Here is a 19,793-nt window from a genome sequence, read left to right as displayed (position 1 = left end):
GGTAGGATGGTAGGGTGGTAGGGTGGTAAGGTGGTAGGATGGTAAGGTGGTAGGATGGTAAGGTGGTAGGATGGTAGGGTGGTAGGATGGTAGGGTGGTAGGATGGTAAGGTGGTAAGGTGGTAGGATGGTAGGGTGGTAAGGTGGTAGGGTGGTATGCTAGTAGTACGGTAAGGTGGTAAGGTGGTAGGATACTCACCTCACAGAGAGCAGTGAACCTGTGGTCTATGTTCCTGACGGGGTGATAGGTAAAGGTGCTGAACGGGTAGTCTGTAGTGAACGGGTTCCATTTAGACAAGAACGAGGGTTCCCTTAGCCGGTCCCAGAACACACGCACACCCTCTCCTTCTCTCCTGGAAACACAGAAACAACATTATCAGAACACACCCTCTCCTCCTCTCCTGAAACCACAGAAACGTTATCAGAACACACCCTCTCCTCCTCTCCTGAAACCACAGAAAGGTTATCAGAACACACCCTCTCCTCCTCTCCTGAAACACAGAAACGTTATCAGAACACACCCTCTCCTCCTCTCCTGAAACCACAGAAACGTTATCAGAACACACCCTCTCCTCCTCTCCTGAAACCACAGAAAGGTTATCAGAACACACCCTCTCCTCCTCTCCTGAAACCACAGAAAGGTTATCAGAACACACCCTCTCCTTCTCTCCTGAAACCACAGAAAGGTTATCAGAACACACCCTCTCCTCCTCTCCTGAAACCACAGAAACGTTATCAGAACACACCCTCTCCTCCTCTCCTGAAACCACAGAAAGGTTATCAGAACACACCCTCTCCTCCTCTCCTGAAACACAGAAAGGTTATCAGAACACACCCTCTCCTCCTCTCCTGGAAACACAGAAACAACATTATCAGAACACACCCTCTCCTCCTCTCCTGAAACCACAGAAACGTTATCAGAACACACCCTCTCCTCCTCTCCTGAAACACAGAAACGTTATCAGAACACACCCTCTCCTCCTCTCCTGGAAACACAGAAACAACATTATCAGAACACACCCTCTCCTCCTCTCCTGGAAACACAGAAAGGTTATCAGAACACACCCTCTCCTCCTCTCCTGGAAACACAGAAAGGTTATCAGAACACACCCTCTCCTCCTCTCCTGAAAACACAGAAACGTTATCAGAACACACCCTCTCCTCCTCTCCTGAAACCACAGAAAGGTTATCAGAACACACCCTCTCCTCCTCTCCTGAAACCACAGAAACGTTATCATTACACACCCTCTCCTCCTCTCCTGGAAACACAGAAACGTTATCAGAACACACCCTCTCCTCCTCTCCTGGAAACACAGAAACGTTATCAGAACACACCCTCTCCTCCTCTCCTGAAACCACAGAAACTTTATCAGAACACACCCTCTCCTCCTCTCCTGAAAACACAGAAAGGTTATCAGAACACACCCTCTCCTCCTCTCCTGAAAACACAGAAAGGTTATCAGAACACACCCTCTCCTTCTCTCCTGAAACCACAGAAAGGTTATCAGAACACACCCTCTCCTCCTCTCCTGAAACCACAGAAACGTTATCAGAACACACCCTCTCCTCATCTCCTGAAACCACAGAAAGGTTATCAGAACACACCCTCTCCTCCTCTCCTGAAACCACAGAAACGTTATCAGAACACACCCTCTCCTCATCTCCTGAAACCACAGAAACGTTATCAGAACACACCCTCTCCTCCTCTCCTGAAAACACAGAAAGGTTATCAGAACACACCCTCTCCTTCTCTCCTGAAACCACAGAAAGGTTATCAGAACACACCCTCTCCTCCTCTCCTGAAACCACAGAAACGTTATCAGAACACACCCTCTCCTCATCTCCTGAAACCACAGAAAGGTTATCAGAACACACCCTCTCCTCCTCTCCTGAAACCACAGAAACGTTATCAGAACACACCCTCTCCTCATCTCCTGAAACCACAGAAACGTTATCAGAACACACCCTCTCCTTCTCTCCTGGAAACACAGAAACATTATCAGAACACACCCTCTCCTCCTCTCCTGGAAACACAGAAACAACGTTATCAGAACACACCCTCTCCTCCTCTCCTGAAACCACAGAAAGGTTATCAGAACACACCCTCTCCTCCTCTCCTGGAACCACAGAAACAACGTTATCAGAACACACCCTCTCCTCCTCTCCTGAAACCACAGAAAGGTTATCAGAACACACCCTCTCCTCCTCTCCTGAAACCACAGAAACAACATTATCAGAACACACCCTCTCCTCATCTCCTGAAACCACAGAAACGTTATCAGAACACACCCTCTCCTCCTCTCCTGAAACCACAGAAACGTTATCAGAACACACCCTCTCCTCCTCTCCTGAAACCACAGAAAGGTTATCAGAACACACCCTCTCCTCCTCTCCTGAAACCACAGAAAGGTTATCAGAACACACCCTCGCCTTCCCTCCTGAAACCAAGTCAGTTAACGGATACAGACAGACACCCTCTCCTCTCCTCCCGTCCTGAAGGAAAGCATAGACGAAAACAACACAATCTGAAACAACACAGTTCAGCTGGTAGAGAATGATGCTTTGCAACGCCAGGATAGTGGGTTCGATTCCCGGGACCACCCAAACATAAAATGTATGCACACATGACTATAATACGCTTTGGATAAAAGAAGCTAAATATTATATACAGTATTATTATAACATTATGAAACTATAAACAAAAAACAAACAACCAGTCAACACAAACAATCAACAAACAGTCAACTGCACATGTATATTTATCATCTGATTTCAATTATGCATTCATCTTTATTCTGTCACAAAACATCAAAAATCAAAACTTGATGTTTTCACATTCTAAATATGTTTCCCTCTCCTCTTCCCTCTCCTCCCTCTCCTCCCTCTCCTCACTCTCTTCCCTCTCTTCCAGAAATAATCAGGAAGCTCAGTCTTATCATCGGTCTATTACTGAACATTACTATCATGTTGAAACATTACAGCAGTTTCTCTGTCTCTGGCCACAACCGGAAATCTATCTCAACGGTCAGTCCTCCTGCCTGGACAGTCTTCCTGCCTGGACAGTCTTCCTGCCTGGAGAGTCTTCCTGCCTGGCCTGTATGGATGTGATAGACTAGGATACTGTATGAATGGACAGCCTTCCTGCCTGGACAGTCTTCCTGCCTGGAGAGTCTTCCTGCCTGGAGAGTCTTCCTGCCTGGAGAGTCTTCCTGCCTGGAGAGTCTTCCTGCCTGGAGAGTCTTCCTGCCTGGAGAGTCTTCCTGCCTGGCCCGTATGGATGTGATAGACTAGGATACTATATGAATGGACAGTCTTCCTGCCTGGACAGTCTTCCTGCCTGGACAGTCTTCCTGCATGTTGAAAAGTAATCTTTCGATATGTCATTTTCTTACATTTAGTTTTGTAATTGACTAAAACAATTAGAGAAAATTGTGCTTGAAAAATATATATTTTTTGTTGTTGCTGTAAGCCAATGGACCACAGGTTGAGAGGAACCTGTCTACCAGAACACAGAGGGTGTTCTGTAATGGAAGCCTCTCCAACATAATCCAGGTAGAATCAGGCATTCCCCAGGACAGCAGATTTTTCAACAGGCATTCCCCAGGACAGCAGATTTTTCAACAGGCATTCCCCAGGACAGCAGATTTTTCAACAGGCATTCCCCAGGACAGCAGATTTTTCAACAGGCATTCCCCCAGGACAGTAGATTTTTCAACAGGCATTCCCCAGGACAGCAGATTTTTCAACAGGCATTCCCCCAGGACAGCAGATTTTTCAACAGGCATTCCCCAGGACAGCAGATTTTTCAACAGGCATTCCCCAGGACAGCAGATTTTTCAACAGGCATTCCCCCAGGACAGCAGATTTTTCAACAGGCATTCCCCAGGACAGCAGATTTTTCAACAGGCATTCCCCCAGGGCAGCAGAATTTTCAACAGGCATTCCCCAGGGCAGTAGATTTTTCAACAGGCTGAAATGACTGAAATACTTAAAGAGTTGCAGTTCGTTTCAGAGTGGGTGGCAAGGAATAAGTTAGTCCTAAATATTTATAAAACTAAAAGCATTGTATTTGGACAAATCATTCACTAAACCCTAAACCTCAACTAAGTCTTGTAATGAATAATGTGGAAATTGAGCAAGTTGAGGTGACTAACAGCTTGGAGTAACCCTGGATTGTAAACTGTCATGGTCAAAACATATTGATACAACAGTAGCTAAGATGGGGAGAAGTCTGTCCATAATAAAGTGCTGCTCTGCCTTCTTAACAGCACTATCAACAAGGCAGGTCCTACAGGCCCTAGTTTCTACCTTCTTAACAACACTATCAACAAGGCAGGTCCTACAGGCCCTAGTTTCTACCTTCTTAACAACACTATCAACAAGGCAGGTCCTACAGGCCCTAGTCTCTACCTTCTTAACAACACTATCAACAAGGCAGGTCCTACAGGCCCTAGTTTCTACCTTCTTAACAACACTATCAACAAGGCAGGTCCTACAGGCCCTAGTTTCTACCTTCTTAACAACACTATCAACAAGGCAGGTCCTACAGGCCCTAGTTTCTACCTTCTTAACAACACTATCAACAAGGCAGGTCCTACAGGCCCTAGTTTCTACCTTCTTAACAACACTATCAACAAGGCAGGTCCTACAGGCCCTAGTTTCTACCTTCTTAACAGCACTATCAACAAGGAGGGTCCTACAGGCCCTAGTTTCTACCTTCTTAACAACACTATCAACAAGGCAGGTCCTAGTTTCTACCTTCTTAACAGCACTATCAACAAGGCAGGTCCTACAGGCCCTAGTTTCTACCTTCTTAACAACACTATCAACAAGGAGGGTCCTACAGGCCCTAGTTTCTACCTTCTTAACAACACTATCAATAAGGCAGGTCCTACAGGCCCTAGTTTCTACCTTCTTAACAACACTATCAACAAGGCAGGTCATACAGGCCCTAGTTTCTACATTCTTAACAACACTATCAACAAGGCAGGTCATACAGGCCCTAGTTTCTACCTTCTTAACAACACTATCAACAAGGCAGGTCCTACAGGCCCTAGTCTCTACCTTCTTAACAACACTATCAACAAGGCAGGTCCTAGTCTCTACCTTCTTAACAGCACTATCAACAAGGCAGGTCCTACAGGCCCTAGTTTCTACCTTCTTAACAACACTATCAACAAGGCAGGTCCTACAGGCCCTAGTTTCTACCTTCTTAACAGCACTATCAACAAGGCAGGTCCTACAGGCCCTAGTTTCTACCTTCTTAACAACACTATCAACAAGGCAGGTCCTACAGGCCCTAGTTTCTACCTTCTTAACAACACTATCAACAAGGAGGGTCCTACAGGCCCTAGTTTCTGCCTTCTTAACAACACTATCAACAAGGCAGGTCCTACAGGCCCTAGTTTCTACCTTCTTAACAACACTATCAACAAGGAGGGTCCTACAGGCCCTAGTTTCTACCTTCTTAACAACACTATCAACAAGGCAGGTCCTACAGGCCCTAGTTTCTACCTTCTTAACAGCACTATCAACAAGGAGGGTCCTACAGGCCCTAGTTTCTACCTTCTTAACAACACTATCAACAAGGCAGGTCCTACAGGCCCTAGTTTCTACCTTCTTAACAACACTATCAACAAGGCAGGTCCTACAGGCCCTAGTTTCTACCTTCTTAACAACACTATCAACAAGGCAGGTCCTACAGGCCCTAGTTTCTACCTTCTTAACAACACTATCAACAAGGCAGGTCCTAGTCTCTACCTTCTTAACAGCACTATCAACAAGGCAGGTCCTACAGGCCCTAGTTTCTACCTTCTTAACAACACTATCAACAAGGAGGGTCCTACAGGCCCTAGTTTCTGCCTTCTTAACAACACTATCAACAAGGCAGGTCCTACAGGCCCTAGTTTCTACCTTCTTAACAACACTATCAACAAGGAGGGTCCTACAGGCCCTAGTTTCTACCTTCTTAACAACACTATCAACAAGGCAGGTCCTACAGGCCCTAGTTTCTACCTTCTTAACAACACTATCAACAAGGCAGGTTCTAGTTTCTACCTTCTTAACAGCACTATCAACAAGGCAGGTCCTACAGGCCCTAGTTTCTACCTTCTTAACAACACTATCAACAAGGAGGGTCCTACAGGCCCTAGTTTCTACCTTCTTAACAGCACTATCAACAAGGCAGGTCCTACAGGCCCTAGTTTCTACCTTCTTAACAACACTATCAACAAGGCAGGTCCTACAGGCCCTAGTTTCTACCTTCTTAACAACACTATCAACAAGGCAGGTCCTACAGGCCCTAGTTTCTACCTTCTTAACAACACTATCAACAAGGCAGGTCCTACAGGCCCTAGTTTCTACCTTCTTAACAGCACTATCAACAAGGAGGGTCCTACAGGCCCTAGTTTCTACCTTCTTAACAACACTATCAACAAGGCAGGTCCTAGTTTCTACCTTCTTAACAGCACTATCAACAAGGCAGGTCCTACAGGCCCTAGTTTCTACCTTCTTAACAACACTATCAACAAGGAGGGTCCTACAGGCCCTAGTTTCTACCTTCTTAACAACACTATCAACAAGGCAGGTCCTAGTTTCTACCTTCTTAACAGCACTATCAACAAGGCAGGTCCTACAGGCCCTAGTTTCTACCTTCTTAACAACACTATCAACAAGGAGGGTCCTACAGGCCCTAGTTTCTACCTTCTTAACAGCACTATCAACAAGGCAGGTCCTACAGGCCCTAGTTTCTACCTTCTTAACAACACTATCAACAAGGAGGGTCCTACAGGCCCTAGTTTCTGCCTTCTTAACAACACTATCAACAAGGCAGGTCCTACAGGCCCTAGTTTCTACCTTCTTAACAACACTATCAACAAGGCGGGTCCTACAGGCCCTAGTTTCTACCTTCTTAACAACACTATCAACAAGGCAGGTCCTACAGGCCCTAGTTTCTACCTTCTTAACAGCACTATCAACAAGGCGGGTCCTACAGGCCCTAGTTTCTACCTTCTTAACAACACTATCAACAAGGCAGGTCCTACAGGCCCTAGTTTCTACCTTCTTAACAACACTATCAACAAGGCAGGTCCTACAGGCCCTAGTTTCTACCTTCTTAACAACACTATCAACAAGGCAGGTCCTACAGGCCCTAGTTTCTACCTTCTTAACAACACTATCAACAAGGCAGGTCCTAGTCTCTACCTTCTTAACTACACTATCAACAAGGCAGGTCCTACAGGCCCTAGTTTCTACCTTCTTAACAACACTATCAACAAGGCAGGTCCTACAGGCCCTAGTTTCTACCTTCTTAACAGCACTATCAACAAGGCAGGTCCTACAGGCCCTAGTTTCTACCTTCTTAACAACACTATCAACAAGGCAGGTCCTACAGGCCCTAGTTTCTACCTTCTTAACAACACTATCAACAAGGAGGGTCCTACAGGCCCTAGTTTCTGCCTTCTTAACAACACTATCAACAAGGCAGGTCCTACAGGCCCTAGTTTCTACCTTCTTAACAACACTATCAACAAGGAGGGTCCTACAGGCCCTAGTTTCTACCTTCTTAACAACACTATCAACAAGGCAGGTCCTACAGGCCCTAGTTTCTACCTTCTTAACAACACTATCAACAAGGCAGGTTCTAGTTTCTACCTTCTTAACAGCACTATCAACAAGGCAGGTCCTACAGGCCCTAGTTTCTACCTTCTTAACAACACTATCAACAAGGAGGGTCCTACAGGCCCTAGTTTCTACCTTCTTAACAGCACTATCAACAAGGCAGGTCCTACAGGCCCTAGTTTCTACCTTCTTAACAACACTATCAACAAGGCAGGTCCTACAGGCCCTAGTTTCTACCTTCTTAACAACACTATCAACAAGGCAGGTCCTACAGGCCCTAGTTTCTACCTTCTTAACAACACTATCAACAAGGCAGGTCCTACAGGCCCTAGTTTCTACCTTCTTAACAGCACTATCAACAAGGAGGGTCCTACAGGCCCTAGTTTCTACCTTCTTAACAACACTATCAACAAGGCAGGTCCTAGTTTCTACCTTCTTAACAGCACTATCAACAAGGCAGGTCCTACAGGCCCTAGTTTCTACCTTCTTAACAACACTATCAACAAGGAGGGTCCTACAGGCCCTAGTTTCTACCTTCTTAACAACACTATCAACAAGGCAGGTCCTAGTTTCTACCTTCTTAACAGCACTATCAACAAGGCAGGTCCTACAGGCCCTAGTTTCTACCTTCTTAACAACACTATCAACAAGGAGGGTCCTACAGGCCCTAGTTTCTACCTTCTTAACAGCACTATCAACAAGGCAGGTCCTACAGGCCCTAGTTTCTACCTTCTTAACAACACTATCAACAAGGAGGGTCCTACAGGCCCTAGTTTCTGCCTTCTTAACAACACTATCAACAAGGCAGGTCCTACAGGCCCTAGTTTCTACCTTCTTAACAACACTATCAACAAGGAGGGTCCTACAGGCCCTAGTTTCTACCTTCTTAACAACACTATCAACAAGGCAGGTCCTACAGGCCCTAGTTTCTACCTTCTTAACAGCACTATCAACAAGGAGGGTCCTACAGGCCCTAGTTTCTACCTTCTTAACAACACTATCAACAAGGCAGGTCCTACAGGCCCTAGTTTCTACCTTCTTAACAACACTATCAACAAGGCAGGTCCTACAGGCCCTAGTTTCTACCTTCTTAACAACACTATCAACAAGGCAGGTCCTACAGGCCCTAGTTTCTACCTTCTTAACAACACTATCAACAAGGCAGGTCCTAGTCTCTACCTTCTTAACTATACTATCAACAAGGACCAGTCTCTACCTTCTTAACTATACTATCAACAAGGACCAGTCTCTACCTTCTTAACTACACTATCAACAAGGCAGGTCCTACAGGCCCTAGTTTCTACCTTCTTAACAACACTATCAACAAGGCAGGTCCTACAGGCCCTAGTTTCTACCTTCTTAACAACACTATCAACAAGGAGGGTCCTACAGGCCCTAGTTTCTGCCTTCTTAACAACACTATCAACAAGGCAGGTCCTACAGGCCCTAGTTTCTACCTTCTTAACAACACTATCAACAAGGAGGGTCCTACAGGCCCTAGTTTCTACCTTCTTAACAACACTATCAACAAGGCAGGTCCTACAGGCCCTAGTTTCTACCTTCTTAACAGCACTATCAACAAGGAGGGTCCTACAGGCCCTAGTTTCTACCTTCTTAACAACACTATCAACAAGGCAGGTCATACAGGCCCTAGTTTCTACCTTCTTAACAACACTATCAACAAGGCAGGTCCTACAGGCCCTAGTTTCTACCTTCTTAACAACACTATCAACAAGGCAGGTCCTACAGGCCCTAGTTTCTACCTTCTTAACAACACTATCAACAAGGCAGGTCCTAGTTTCTACCTTCTTAACAGCACTATCAACAAGGCAGGTCCTACAGGCCCTAGTTTCTACCTTCTTAACAACACTATCAACAAGGAGGGTCCTACAGGCCCTAGTTTCTGCCTTCTTAACAACACTATCAACAAGGCAGGTCCTACAGGCCCTAGTTTCTACCTTCTTAACAACACTATCAACAAGGAGGGTCCTACAGGCCCTAGTTTCTACCTTCTTAACAACACTATCAACAAGGCAGGTCCTACAGGCCCTAGTTTCTACCTTCTTAACAACACTATCAACAAGGCAGGTTCTAGTTTCTACCTTCTTAACAGCACTATCAACAAGGCAGGTCCTACAGGCCCTAGTTTCTACCTTCTTAACAACACTATCAACAAGGAGGGTCCTACAGGCCCTAGTTTCTACCTTCTTAACAGCACTATCAACAAGGCAGGTCCTACAGGCCCTAGTTTCTACCTTCTTAACAACACTATCAACAAGGCAGGTCCTACAGGCCCTAGTTTCTACCTTCTTAACAACACTATCAACAAGGCAGGTCCTACAGGCCCTAGTTTCTACCTTCTTAACAACACTATCAACAAGGCAGGTCCTACAGGCCCTAGTTTCTACCTTCTTAACAGCACTATCAACAAGGAGGGTCCTACAGGCCCTAGTTTCTACCTTCTTAACAACACTATCAACAAGGCAGGTCCTAGTTTCTACCTTCTTAACAGCACTATCAACAAGGCAGGTCCTACAGGCCCTAGTTTCTACCTTCTTAACAACACTATCAACAAGGAGGGTCCTACAGGCCCTAGTCTCTACCTTCTTAACAACACTATCAACAAGGCAGGTCCTAGTCTCTACCTTCTTAACAGCACTATCAACAAGGCAGGTCCTACAGGCCCTAGTTTCTACCTTCTTAACAACACTATCAACAAGGCAGGTCCTACAGGCCCTAGTTTCTACCTTCTTAACAGCACTATCAACAAGGCAGGTCCTACAGGCCCTAGTTTCTACCTTCTTAACAACACTATCAACAAGGAGGGTCCTACAGGCCCTAGTTTCTGCCTTCTTAACAACACTATCAACAAGGCAGGTCCTACAGGCCCTAGTTTCTACCTTCTTAACAACACTATCAACAAGGAGGGTCCTACAGGCCCTAGTTTCTACCTTCTTAACAACACTATCAACAAGGCAGGTCCTACAGGCCCTAGTTTCTACCTTCTTAACAGCACTATCAACAAGGAGGGTCCTACAGGCCCTAGTTTCTACCTTCTTAACAACACTATCAACAAGGCAGGTCCTACAGGCCCTAGTTTCTACCTTCTTAACAACACTATCAACAAGGCAGGTCCTACAGGCCCTAGTTTCTACCTTCTTAACAACACTATCAACAAGGCAGGTCCTACAGGCCCTAGTTTCTACCTTCTTAACAACACTATCAACAAGGCAGGTCCTAGTCTCTACCTTCTTAACAACACTATCAACAAGGCAGGTCCTACAGGCCCTAGTTTCTACCTTCTTAACAGCACTATCAACAAGGCAGGTCCTACAGGCCCTAGTTTCTACCTTCTTAACAGCACTATCAACAAGGCAGGTCCTACAGGCCCTAGTTTCTACCTTCTTAACAGCACTATCAACAAGGCAGGTCCTACAGGCCCTAGTTTCTACCTTCTTAACAACACTATCAACAAGGAGGGTCCTACAGGCCCTAGTTTCTGCCTTCTTAACAACACTATCAACAAGGCAGGTCCTACAGGCCCTAGTTTCTACCTTCTTAACAACACTATCAACAGGGAGGGTCCTACAGGCCCTAGTTTCTACCTTCTTAACAACACTATCAACAAGGCAGGTCCTACAGGCCCTAGTTTCTACCTTCTTAACAGCACTATCAACAAGGCAGGTCCTACAGGCCCTAGTTTCTACCTTCTTAACAACACTATCAACAAGGAGGGTCCTACAGGCCCTAGTTTCTGCCTTCTTAACAACACTATCAACAAGGCAGGTCCTACAGGCCCTAGTTTCTACCTTCTTAACAACACTATCAACAAGGAGGGTCCTGCAGGCCCTAGTTTCTACCTTCTTAACAACACTATCAACAAGGCAGGTCCTACAGGCCCTAGTCTCTACCTTCTTAACAACACTGTCAACAAGACAGGTCCTACAGGCCCTAGTTTTGTCTCACCTGAACTACTGTTCAGTCGTGTGGTCAGGTGCCACAAAGTGGAATTTAGGAAAATTGCAATTTCTCAGAACAGGGCAGCACAGCTTGGTCCTCGGATGTACACAGAGAGCTAATATTAATAATATGCACGTCAATCTCTCCTGGCTGAAAGTGGAGGAGAGATTGACTTCATCACTACTTGTATTTATGAGAGGTAATGACATGTTGAATGTACAGAGCTGTCTGTTTAAACTACTAACACACAGCTCAGACACCCATCCATACCCTACAAGACATGCCACCAGAGATCTCTTCACAGTCCCCAAGTCCAGAACAGACTATGGGAGGTGCACAGTACTACATAGAGCCATGACTACATGGATCTCTATTCCACATCAGGTAACTGATGCAGCAGGAGAATCAGATAAAGCTGTAAAAACATTTTTTTAAATGTATAAATATACACCTTATGGAACAGCGTGAACTGTGAAGAGTCACACACACAGTTTACATACGTGTGTGTATAGTGTGTATAGTGTGTATGTAAACTGTGTTTGTTACGTGTGTGTATAGTGTGTGTGTATAGTGTGTTTGTTACGTGTGTGTATAGTGTGTATAGTGTGTAACAAACACAGTTTACATACACACTATACACACACACTATACACACGTAACAAACACAGTTTACATACACACTATACACACACACACACAACAAACACAGTTTACATACACACACACTATACACACACGTAACAAACACAGTTTACATACACACTATACACACACACACTATACACACACGTAACATACACACTACACACACAATGTACACACATTTCATGTATTGTGAAACACTACACACACACAAACACACACACACACTTAACATACACAATGTACACACATTTCATGTATTGTATATGTGTTGGAAAATGTATTTTAATGTTTAAAAATTGTATTATAATGTATATTACTGTCTTAATTTTTGCTGGACCCCAGGAAGAGTAGCTGCTGCCTTGACAGGAACTAATGGGGATCCATAATAAACCCCAGGAAGAGTAGCTGCTGCCTTGGCAGGAACTAATGGGGATCCATAATAAACCCCAGGAAGAGTAGCTGCTGCCTTGGCAGGAAGTAATGGGGATCCATAATAAACCCCAGGAAGAGTAGCTGCTGTCTTGGCAGGAACTAATGGGGATCCATAATAAACCCCAGGAAGAGTAGCTGCTGCCTTGGCAGGAAGTAATGGGGATCCATAATAAACCCCAGGAAGAGTAGCTGCTGCCTTGACAGGAACTAATGGGGATCCATAATAAACCCCAGGAAGAGTAGCTGCTGCCTTGACAGGAACTAATGGGGATCCATAATAAACCCCAGGAAGAGTAGCTGCTGCCTTGGCAGGAACTAATGGGGATCCATAATAAACCCCAGGAAGAGTAGCTGCTGCCTTGACAGGAACTAATGGGGTAAATAATAAACCCCAGGAAGAGTAGCTGCTGCCTTGGCAGGAACTAATGGGGATCCATAATAAACCCCAGGAAGAGTAGCTGCTGCCTTGGCAGGAACTAATGGGGTAAATAATAAACCCCAGGAAGAGTAGCTGCTGCCTTGGCAGGAACTAATGGGGATCCACAATAAACCCCAGGAAGAGTAGCTGCTGCCTTGGCAGGAACTAATGGGGATCCATAATAAACCCCAGGAAGAGTAGCTGCTGCCTTGACAGGAACTAATGGGGATCCATAATAAACCCCAGGAAGAGTAGCTGCTGCCTTGACAGGAACTAATGGGGATCCATAATAAACCCCAGGAAGAGTAGCTGCTGCCTTGGCAGGAACTAATGGGGATCCATAATAAACCCCAGGAAGAGTAGCTGCTGCCTTGGCAGGAACTAATGGGGATCCATAATAAACCACAGGAAGAGTAGCTGCTGCCTTGGCAGGAACTAATGGGGATCCACAATAAACCCCAGGAAGAGTAGCTGCTGCCTTGACAGGAACTAATGGGGATCCATAATAAACCCCAGGAAGAGTAGCTGCTGCCTTGGCAAGAACTAATGGGGATCCATAATAAACCCCAGGAAGAGTAGCTGCTGCCTTGGCAACAGGAACTAATGGGGATCCATAATAAACCCCAGGAAGAGTAGCTGCTGGCTGTACAACAGCACAACAGTATAACAGTCTGTCACTAACCTAGCTACTACCTCCAGGGCTCATACTTCACTGAATGTGCAATCTGTTTACTAGGCTTACAGGCCACCTAGCTACAGCATATTCCTTCCTCCAACTTTTTTTCTTTGCCAGTTTCTTTCTCTTGCCATTTTAAGTACATTTGTATCTCTTTCTCTCGCTCTCTCTCTAAATGAAAAGGCCTTGAAGGCATATCTTTACACAGCTAGACTCAGAAGACTGTCTGCCGTAGAGTCTGGCAGTAAACAGAGCCCTACTAATCCTGTAGAGTCTGAGAGGTAAACAGAGCTCTACTAATCCTGTAGAGTCTGAGAGGTAAACAGAGCCCTACTAATCCTGTAGAGTCTGAGAGGTAAACAGAGCCCTACTAATCCTGTAGAGTCTGAGAGGTAAACAGAGCCCTACTAATCCTGTAGAGTCTGAGAGGTAAACAGAGCCCTACTAATCCTGTAGAGTCTGAGAGGTAAACAGAGCCCTACTAATCCTGTAGAGTCTGAGAGGTAAACAGAGCCCTACTAATCCTGTAGAGTCTGAGAGGTAAACAGAGCCCTACTAATCCTGTAGAGTCTGAGAGGTAAACAGAGCCCTACTAATCCTGTAGAGTCTGAGAGGTAAACAGAGCCCTACTAATCCTGTAGAGTCTGAGAGGTAAACAGAGCCCTACTAATCCTGTAGAGTCTGAGAGGTAAACAGAGCTCTACTAATCCTGTAGAGTCTGAGAGGTAAACAGAGCCCTACTAATCCTGTAGAGTCTGAGAGGTAAACAAAGCCCTACTAATCCTGTAGAGTCTGAGAGGTAAACAGAGCCCTACTAATCCTGTAGAGTCTGAGAGGTAAACAGAGCCCTACTAATCCTGTAGCGTCTGAGAGGTAAACAGAGCCCTACTAATCCTGTAGAGTCTGAGAGGTAAACAGAGCCCTACTAATCCTGTAGAGTCTGAGAGGTAAACAGAGCCCTACTAATCCTGTAGAGTCTGAGAGGTAAACAGAGCCCTACTAATCCTGTAGAGTCTGAGAGGTAAACAGAGCCCTACTAATCCTGTAGAGTCTGAGAGGTAAACAGAGCCCTACTAATCCTGTAGAGTCTGAGAGGTAAACAGAGCCCTACTAATCCTGTAGAGTCTGAGAGGTAAACAGAGCCCTACTAATCCTGTAGTCTGAGAGGTAAACAGAGCCCTACTAATCCTGTAGAGTCTGAGAGGTAAACAGAGCTCTACTAATCCTGTAGAGTCTGAGAGGTAAACAGAGCCCTACTAATCCTGTAGAGTCTGAGAGGTAAACAGAGCCCTACTAATCCTGTAGAGTCTGAGAGGTAAACAGAGCTCTACTAATCCTGTAGAGTCTGAGAGGTAAACAGAGCCCTACTAATCCTGTAGAGTCTGAGAGGTAAACAGAGCCCTACTAATCCTGTAGTCTGAGAGGTAAACAGAGCCCTACTAATCCTGTAGAGTCTGAGAGGTAAACAGAGCTCTACTAATCCTGTAGAGTCTGAGAGGTAAACAGAGCCCTACTAATCCTGTAGAGTCTGAGAGGTAAACAGAGCCCTACTAATCCTGTAGAGTCTGAGAGGTAAACAGAGCCCTACTAATCCTGTAGAGTCTGAGAGGTAAACAGAGCCCTACTAATCCTGTAGAGTCTGAGAGGTAAACAGAGCTCTACTAATCCTGTAGAGTCTGAGAGGTAAACAGAGCCCTACTAATCCTGTAGAGTCTGAGAGGTAAACAGAGCCCTACTAATCCTGTAGTCTGAGAGGTAAACAGAGCCCTACTAATCCTGTAGAGTCTGAGAGGTAAACAGAGCTCTACTAATCCTGTAGAGTCTGAGAGGTAAACAGAGCCCTACTAATCCTGTAGAGTCTGAGAGGTAAACAGAGCCCTACTAATCCTGTAGAGTCTGAGAGGTAAACAGAGCCCTACTAATCCTGTAGAGTCTGAGAGGTAAACAGAGCCCTACTAATCCTGTAGAGTCTGAGAGGTAAACAGAGCCCTACTAATCCTGTAGAGTCTGAGAGGTAAACAGAGCTCTACTAATCCTGTAGAGTCTGAGAGGTAAACAGAGCTCTACTAATCCTGTAGAGTCTGAGAGGTAAACAGAGCCCTACTAATCCTGTAGTCTGAGAGGTAAACAGAGCCCTACTAATCCTGTAGAGTCTGAGAGGTAAACAGAGCCCTACTAATCCTGTAGAGTCTGAGAGGTAAACAGATCCCTACTAATCCTGTAGAGTCTGAGAGGTAAACAGAGCCCTACTAATCCTGTAGAGTCTGAGAGGTAAACAGAGCTCTACTAATCCTGTAGAGTCTGAGAGGTAAACAGAGCCCTACTAATCCTGTAGAGTCTGAGAGGTAAACAGAGCTCTACTAATCCTGTAGAGTCTGAGAGGTAAACAGAGCCCTACTAATCCTGTAGAGTCTGAGAGGTAAACAGAGCTCTACTAATCCTGTAGAGTCTGAGAGGTAAACAGAGCCCTACTAATCCTGTAGAGTCTGAGAGGTAAACAGAGCCCTACTAATCCTGTAGAGTCTGAGAGGTAAACAGAGCCCTACTAATCCTGTAGAGTCTGAGAGGTAAACAGAGCTCTACTAATCCTGTAGAGTCTGAGAGGTAAACAGAGCCCTACTAATCCTGTAGAGTCTGAGAGGTAAACAGAGCCTACTAATCCTGTAGAGTCTGAGAGGTAAACAGAGCCCTACTAATCCTGTAGAGTCTGAGAGGTAAACAGAGCCCTACTAATCCTGTAGAGTCTGAGAGGTAAACAGAGCTCTACTAATCCTGTAGAGTCTGAGAGGTAAACAGAGCTCTACTAATCCTGTAGAGTCTGAGAGGTAAACAGAGCCCTACTAATCCTGTAGAGTCTGAGAGGTAAACAGAGCCCTACTAATCCTGTAGAGTCTGAGAGGTAAACAGAGCCCTACTAATCCTGTAGAGTCTGAGAGGTAAACAGAGCCCTACTAATCCTGTAGAGTCTGAGAGGTAAACAGAGCCCTACTAATCCTGTAGAGTCTGAGAGGTAACAGAGCCCTACTAATCCTGTAGAGTCTGAGAGGTAAACAGAGCCCTACTAATCCTGTAGAGTCTGAGAGGTAAACAGAGCCCTACTAATCCTGTAGAGTCTGAGAGGTAAACAGAGCCCTACTAATCCTGTAGAGTCTGAGAGGTAAACAGAGCCCTACTAATCCTGTAGAGTCTGAGAGGTAAACAGAGCCCTACTAATCCTGTAGAGTCTGAGAGGTAAACAGAGCCCTACTAATCCTGTAGAGTCTGAGAGGTAAACAGGAGCCCTACTAATCCTGTAGAGTCTGAGAGGTAAACAGAGCCCTACTAATCCTGTAGAGTCTGAGAGGTAAACAGAGCCCTACTAATCCTGTAGAGTCTGAGAGGTAAACAGAGCCCTACTAATCCTGTAGTCTGAGAGGTAAACAGAGCTCCTACTAATCCTGTAGAGTCTGAGAGGTAAACAGAGCCCTACTAATCCTGTAGAGTCTGAGAGGTAAACAGAGCCCTACTAATCCTGTAGAGTCTGAGAGGTAAACAGAGCCCTACTAATCCTGTAGAGTCCTGAGAGGTAAACAGAGCCCTACTAATCCTGTAGAGTCTGAGAGGTAAACAGAGCCCTACTAATCCTGTAGAGTCTGAGAGGTAAACAGAGCCCTACTAATCCTGTAGAGTCCTGTGCGAGTGTAGACAGTAAATACAACTGACTGACTGACTGATGACTGAACTGTGGAGTGTAGACAGTAAATACAACTGGACTGACTGACTGAAAAAGACACTGTGGAGTGATAGACTATAATATGATAGATGGCTTATAATATCCTTCTGGTACTGTGGTACACAGGTAACACCTTATAATATCATTCTGGTACTGTGGTACAAAGGTAACACCTTATAATATCATTCTGGTACTGTGGTACACAGGTAACACCTTATAATATCATTCTGGTACTGTAGTACACAGGTAACATTATAATAATCTTCTGGTACTGTGGTACACAGGTAACACCTATAATATCATTCTGGTACTGTAGTACACAGGTAACACCTCATAATATCCTTCTGGTACTGTAGTACACAGGTAACACCTTATAATATCATTTGGTACTGTGGTACACAGGTAACACCTTATAATATCATTCTGGTACTGTGGTACACAGGTAACACCTTATAATATCATTCTGGTACTGTAGTACACAGGTAACACCTCATAATATCTTCTGGTACTGTGGTACACAGGTAACACCTTATAATATCATTCTGGTACTGTGGTACACAGGTAACACCTTATAATATCATTCTGGTACTGTAGTACACAGGTAACACCTCATAATATCCTTCTGGTTGTCTGTATTTACAGTGGAGTATCATCTGTCCTGCACAATCAGCAGTGGCTGAACAATAGAGCTTAATCACTCTCAGGCACGTTTATCCACAGATTAAATCAGGATGGGCCTTAAATCATAAATTATCTTTAGTGTCAGTGGCTCAGTGCATCGATTCCTGAGCTGAGCTTAGAGAGAGAGAGAGAGGAGAGAGAGAGAGAGAGAGAGAGAGAGAGAGAGAGAGAGAGAGAGAGAGACAGACAGACAGAGACAGGAGAGAAAGAGAGAGTGAATGAGAGACAGCAAAGAGGGAGAGAAAGAGAGGCAGAGAGAGAGGGCGAGAGAGAGGATGAGAGAGTGTGGGAGGGAGAGGGAAAAAAAGAGGGAGGGAGGGAGGGAGGGAGGGAGGGAGGGAGGGAGGGAGGGAGGGAGGGAGGGAGGAGGGAGGGAGGGAGGGAAAATAGAGAGGAGGAGGGAGAGAAGAAAGAGAGAGAGAGAGAGAGAGAGAGAGGGAGAGAGGGAGGATGAGAGTGTGGGAGGGAGAGGGAAAGAGAGAGAGAGAGAAAGGGAGATAGAGGGAGGAGGGAGGGAGGGAGGGAGGGAGGGAGGGAGGGAGGGAGGGAGGGAGGGAGGGAGGGAGGGAGGGAGGGAGGGAGGGAGGGAGGGAGGGAGGGAGGGAGAGGAGAGAGATGGAGAGAGAGAGGCTTTTAAAAGGGGGCTTTGCTAAGCTGAAGCTCAACAATCTGACATCCTTTCTGTTTGTCCAGCTCTGTACCGGCTGTTAACATAAACTACAACCCCTTATTGACAGAGAGAACTACAATCCCTTATTGACAGAGAGAACTACAATCCCTTATTGACATAGAACCTGTCCTGACTGTCCCATGATGAGACCAGAACCTGTCCTGACTGTCCCATGATAAGACCAGAAACTGTCCTGACTGTCCCATGATAAGACCAGTACCTGTCCTGACTGTCCCATGATAAGACCAGAACCTGTCCTGACTGTCCCATGATAAGACCAGTACCTGTCCTGACTGTCCCATGATAAGACCAGAAAACTGTCCTGACTGTCCCATGATAAGACCAGAAAACTGTCTGACTGTCCCATGATAAGACCAGTACCTGTCCTGACTGTCCAATGATAAGACCAGAAACTGTCCTGACTGTCCCATGATAAGACCAGAACCTGTCCTGACTGTCCCATGATAAGACCAGTACCTGTCCTGACTGTCCCATGATAAGACCAGTACCTGTCCTGACTGTCCCATGATAAGACCAGAAACTGTCCTGACTGTCCCATGATAAGACCAGAACCTGTCCTGACTGTCCCATGATAAGACCAGAAACTGTCCTGACTGTCCCATGATAAGACCAGAACCTGTCCTGACTGTCCATGATAAGACAGAACCTGTCCTGACTGCTCCATGATAAGACCAGAACCTGTCCTGACTGTTCCATGATAAGACCAGAACCTGTCCTGACTGTCCCATGATGAGACCAGGAACCTGTCCTGACTGTCCCATGATAGAGACCAGAACCTGTCCTGATCGGTCACATGATAAGACCAGAAACCTGTCCTGACTGTCCCATGATAAGGACCAGAAACCTGTCCTGACTGTCCCATGATAGACCAGAACCTGTCCTGACTGTCCCATGATAAGACCAGAAACTGTCCTGACTGTCCCATGATAAGACCAGAACCTGTCCTGACTGTCCATGAT

The sequence above is a fragment of the Salvelinus namaycush genome, chromosome 9 (assembly GCF_016432855.1).
Source record: "Salvelinus namaycush isolate Seneca chromosome 9, SaNama_1.0, whole genome shotgun sequence".
In the NCBI taxonomy this organism is placed as follows: domain Eukaryota; kingdom Metazoa; phylum Chordata; class Actinopteri; order Salmoniformes; family Salmonidae; genus Salvelinus; species Salvelinus namaycush.
This window is presented reverse-complemented; position numbering follows the sequence as displayed.